Raw genomic sequence first — 5,939 nt, 5'->3', positions numbered from 1 at the left:
TCCTGACAAGGCCAGCTGCAGAGCTGCAGTGATCCTGGGGCTGGTGCCCACCCACCGGTGGGTGAAACCAAGTCCTGGGGCCAGTACCAGTCCACCAGCATACAGAGTCAGGTCCTGGGATCTCTGGCTGCAGGGTGCAGGGGTCCCAGAGCTGGTGTCGGCCCACTGGTGGGGGTCCTAGGGCTAGCGCTGGATTGCTGGTGGGTGGATCCAGGTCCCAGGGTCTCTGGCTGCAGGCCCCTGGGGGTCCCTGAGTTTGAACCCAATTTTCATTGTATATGTGAGGAGATTTCCCCCACACCAAACAACTCAATTCTGAGGCCGTCTACCTGGAGATGTAAGCAGCTCTTGTCAGGAAAAAGAGCTCTCTGCAGGAGGCCCCTTTTGTCTTGTCACTTTAGCTAAGCTATATTCTAACTAACCGTAAGCCAGGCACCCCCATGCTCTACTCATCTCCGGCCCAAGCACACCTTTCTTAACTTTGTTTTTTTTTTAATAAATTTATTTATTTTATTTATTTATATTTGGCTGCGTTGCATCTTCATTGCTGCACGTGGGATTTATCTAGTTGTGGTGAGTGGGGGATACTCTTCGTTGTGGTGCTCGGGCTTCTCATTGTGGTGGCTTCTCTTGTTGCAGAGCATGGACTCTAGGCACGCGGGTTCAGTAGTTGTGGCACATGGGCTCAGTAGTTGTGGTGCACAGGCTTAGTTGCTCTGCAGCATGTGGGATCTTCCCGGACCAGGGCTGGAACCCATGTCCTCTGCATTGGCAGGTGGATTCTTAACCACTGCGCCTCCAACTTTCCTAACTTTTTTTTTTTTTTTTTGCGGTACGCAGGCCTCTCACTGGCCCGGAGCATAGGCTCCGGACGCGCAGGCCCCGGACGCGCAGGCCCAGCAGCCATGGCTCATGGGCCCAGCCACCCCGCGGCATGCATGCGGGATCTTCCCGGACCGGGGCATGAACCCGCATCCCCTACATCGGCAGGCGGACTCCCAACCACTGTGCCACCAGGGAAGCCCCACCAACTTTCCTAACTTTTGATCACACAATACCGTGCCTAACCTGTTGGTTCTTTCCATAGATCAAAGAAGTAGAAAGGAAGAATAAATAATTAACAGATGACCAGATCTCCTCCCTAGCTTCCCCTTCAGTAATCTCTCAAACAAACTGTGTGAACAAGATAGCATCTAAAGAAAGGTCGACAAGCCTGCATGCAGTGGGAGAAGGTGACAAGTCTGATCCCCTATTTCAATAAGTAACTGAGGCCACTTCCCCTTTTCCCTTTAAAAACTTCCATGGCCCGATGCTGGGCGCGGGAGGCGTGGGGCTCGCGGGCCAGGACACAGGCGTGGCTATGGGGCTCACAAGGCCGCTCCCTGGCCTTGGCGCACGCGGCCCGCGAGCTCCACACGGGAGACTGGCGGCCCTCGGCGGGGCTGGGGCCGGGCGGGCGTCGGCTGAGCCTGTCGGCGGCGGGGATCGTGAATTCTGTGCCCCACCGTCTGCAGCCCCACCTGTGCCTCATGCGGTTGGACAAGCCCATCGGAACCTGGCTGCGGCACCTGCCATGTACTCGGAGCACTGCTTTGGCAGCCCAACCAGGCTGTTTTCCGGATTGGTACGTGTTATCCCTCTCTGGCACTGGAGCTGTTCTGCTGCGTGAAGCAGGCTGTACTATTAATGACATGTGGGACCAGGACTATGATAAAAAGGTTCCAGGAACAGCAAGTCACCCAATAGCTGCTGGAGACATTTCAAGTTTTCAATCCTTTGTTTTTCTCGGGGGACAGCTGAACTTGGCACTAGGTGTTCTTCTGTGTCTGAATTACTACGGTATAGCTCTCGGAGCAGCATCCCTACTTCTTGTCATCACCTACCCGCTAATGAAGAGAATTACACACTGGCCTCAATTAGCCTTGGGGGTGACTTTTAATCGGGGAGCATTACTTGGATGGTCTGCTATCAAGGGCTCCTGTGATCCATCTGTTTGCCTCCCTCTTTATTTTTCTGGGATTATGTGCACTCATATAAGATACTATCTAGGCTCATCAGGACAAGACAGATGATGCTCTGATCGTGCTGAAGTCCACGGCAGTGCTGTTCTGTGAAGATACCAAGCAGTGGCTCGGTGGCTTCAGTGCGGCAATGCTGGGGGCGCTGAGCCTGGTGGGAGTGAACAACGGTCAGACTGTGCCCTACCGCACTGCTCCGGCTGCTGCAGCAGGAGCCCATCTGGCTCACCAGATTTACACTCTGGACATGCACAGACCTGAGGAGTGTTGGGATAAATTCACCTCCAACAGAACAATAGGACTAATACTTTTTTTAGGGATTGTCCTTGGGAATTTGTGGAAAGAAAAGGAGACAGATGAAACAAAGAAAAATACAGGTAATAGAATGGAAAATTAGCAAATTAAGTTTATGTGGGGATTTTTAAAATAAACTTACAAAATACTCTCAGGTCTTATTACCACATAACTGGATCTGAATAACAGTCTTACAATATGTTAATGAATTACAAACCAGTAGATGAAGTTTTAGAGCATTTTTGCCTGGATTTTAGTTCAAGTATGTACTAGTCGAATTCTTACCCTGTCACAGAAACCAGGAACTCTTCAGGATTTGCCATCGCCTGCAGTATTTTTAAGTTAATGCATGCTTCTCATTATAATTCTCATCTGCAGTTACAGGAATTATGTGAGTTTGGGCACTTCGGAAAAAACCTAATGTGTGTCTCATCTAAATGAATGTCTCTGTATGAAAATTGACTCTCTTTTTAGGGGAAAATAAAAGTTGCTACAGAAAGTTTGGGCTTATTGTTCTCTGTGTTGACCTTTACTTATGGCCAAAAGCTGTAATTCAGGAAGCCATTCTATTTTTTATATTTTAAGAGAATTTAAATCAGTAAACAAAGATTTTTACCTATTATACCTGTTAAACAAAACAACAAACTTCTATGTCCAAGCATAATCTTCAGAGTTAGATTTGGGACACGAGTCTGCCTTCTCTCCAGAATGCTAGCTTTCTGATTAGGAACATTAGGAAAAGGAACATTTTTCATTTCTCCTAACACTTGCCTCCTGAGTATTGATTTTCAAGCAGTGGCAGCTGGACCCGAGTTTGGTAGCAGAGGTAGCCTCAGATTCTGCATTTTAAGGCTTCAGTCCTACCAGACAGCACCCCGACTCATTTCACACTCCAGTCACAGGTCCACGTTGTTACCTGTGCTTCTGACCAACCAGCTATAAATCAGAGGTTCCCACGACCCCCTCCTTGGGTTCAATTAATTTGCTAGAGTGGCTCTCAGAACTCCAGAAACTCATTTTTACTCACTGGATGTATTATATAAGAATATAAGTCAGGTGGAACAGAACAGTAGTCAGTTGAGAGCCCAGAAATAAACCCACACACCTACAGTCAATTAATCTGCAACAAAGGAGGCAAGAATACATAATGGAGAAAAGACAGTCTCTTCAGCAAGTGGTGTTGGAAAAGCTGGACAGTCACATGTAAATCAATGAAGTTAGAACACTCTCTCACATCATACACAAAAATAAACTCGAAATGGCTTAAAGACTTAAAGGTAAGACTGGATACTATAAAACTTCTAGAAAAGAACATAGGCAAAACATTTTCTGGCATAAATCGTAGCAACATTTTCTTAGGTCAGTCTCTCAAGGCAATAGAAATAAAAGCAAAAATAAACAGATGGAACCTAGTTAAACTTACAAGCTTCTGTACAGCAAAGGAAACTATAAACAAAATGAAAAGACAACCCACAGAATGGGAGAAAATATTTACAAATGATGCGATCGACAAGGGCTTAGTTTCCAAAATATACAAACAGCTCATACAGTTCATACAGCTCAATATCAAAAACAAACAACCCAATCAAAAAACGGACAGAAGACCTAAATAGACATTTCTCCAAAGGAGACTTACATATAGCCAACAAGCACATGAAAAGATGCTCAACATCACTAATTATTAGAGAAACGCAAATCAAAACTACAATGAGGGGCTTCCCTAGTGGCGCAGTAGTTGAGAGTCCGCCTGCCGATGCAGGGGACACGGGTTCGGGCCCTGGTCCGGGAGGATCCCACGTGCCGCAGAGCAACTAAGCCTGTGAGCCACAATTACTAAGCCTGCGCTCTAGAGCCCGTAAGCCACAACTACTGAGCCCGTGTGCCACAACTATTGAAGCCCACATGCCTAGAGCCCGTGCTCCACAACGGGAGAGGCCACAGCAGTGAGAAGCCCGTCCACCACAACAAGGAGTGGCCACTGCTCGCCACAACTAGAGGAAGCCCACGCCTAGCAAAAAAGACCCAACTAAGCCAAAAATAAATAAATAAATTTATAAAAAACAAACTACAATGAGGTACCACCTCACGTGGGTCAGAATGGCCATCATCAAAAAGTCTACAAATAACAAATGCTGGAGAGGATGTAGAGAAAAGGGAACCCTCCTGCACTGTTGGTGGGAATGTAAATTGGTGCAGCCACTATGGAGAACAGTATGGAGGTTCCTCAAAAAACTAAAACTATAGTTGCCATATGATCCAGCAACCCCACTCCTGGGCATATATCCAGAGAGAACCATACTTCAAAAAGATACACGCACCCCAATGTTCATTGCAGCACTATTTACAATAGCCAGGACATGGAAACAACCTAAATGTCCATTGACAGATGAACAGATAAAGAAGTGTGGTACATATATACAATGGAATATTACTCAGCCATAAAAAAGAATGAAATAATGCCATTTGCAGCGATGTAGATGGACCTAGAGATTACTTTCTGAAGTCAGTCAGAAAGAGAAAGACAAATACCAGATGATATCACTTATACGTGAAATCTAAAATATGACACGAATGAACTTATCTACTAAACAGAAGCCGAATCACAGACACAGAGAACAGACATGTGGTTGCCAAGGCGGTGGGGGGAGGGATGGACTGGGAGTTTGGGATTAGCAGATGCAAACCATTATATAGAGAAAACATAAACAAGTTCCTACTGCACAGCACGGGGAACTATATTCAATATCCTGTGATAAACCATAATGAAAAAGAATATGAACAAGAATTTGTGTATATATATATATATATATATATATACATATGTATAACAGAATCACTTGGCTATACAGTAGAAATAAACACATCATTGTAAATCAACTATACTTTAATAAAATAAATTTTTTTAAAAAAGAATATAACTCAGAGGACTTCTCTGGTGGCACAGTGGTTAAGAATCCGCCTGCTGGGCTTCCCTGGCAGTGCGGTGGTTAAGAATCCATCTGCCAGTGCAGGGGACACAGGTTCGAGCCCTGGTCCAGGTAGATCCCACATGCCGCGGAGCAACTAAGCCCGTGTGCCACAACTACTGAGCCTGCACGCCACAACTACTGAAGCCCACGCACCTAGAGCCCATGCTCCACAACAAGAGAAGCCACCACAATGAGAAACCTGAGCACTGCAATGAAGAGTAGCCCCCACTCGCCGCAACTAGAGAAAGCCCACATGCAGCAATGAAGACCCAATGCAGCCAAAAATAAATAAATAAATAAATAAATGAGTGAATGAATGAATATAACTCAGGAACAGCCAGATGGAAGAGATGCACAGGGCAAGGTATGGGGAAGGGCACAGAGTATACACGCTCTTTCCAGGTGTACCACTCCCCCTGAATCTCCACGTGTTCACCAGCCCAGAAGCTCTCCAAACCCCGTCCTTTTGGGGTTTTATGGTTGCTTCATGATTGATTCAACCTCCCTGGAGGTCAGATCCCTCTAATCACATGATTGGCTTCTCCAGCAACCAGCTCCCAACCTTAGGTGAGTTCCAAAAGTCACCTCATTAACATAAAAAAGACACCTTTGTGACTCTCATCACTTCAGAAATTCTAAGAGTCTTAGGAGCTCTGTG

General features: G+C 46.1%; 1 pseudogene across 1 annotated transcript; it reads left to right on the top strand.

Annotated features, from left to right (window-relative positions):
• Positions 1–677: 677 nt before the first annotated feature.
• Positions 678–2,428, top strand: LOC307179164 (4-hydroxybenzoate polyprenyltransferase, mitochondrial-like; annotated as a pseudogene). The gene has a single exon. The product of its transcript is annotated as a 4-hydroxybenzoate polyprenyltransferase, mitochondrial-like (transcript).
• Positions 2,429–5,939: the final 3,511 nt, after the last annotated feature.

The sequence above is a fragment of the Stenella coeruleoalba genome (assembly GCF_951394435.1).
Source record: "Stenella coeruleoalba genome assembly, chromosome: 20".
Lineage (NCBI taxonomy): Eukaryota > Metazoa > Chordata > Mammalia > Artiodactyla > Delphinidae > Stenella > Stenella coeruleoalba.
This window is presented reverse-complemented; position numbering and strand designations above follow the sequence as displayed.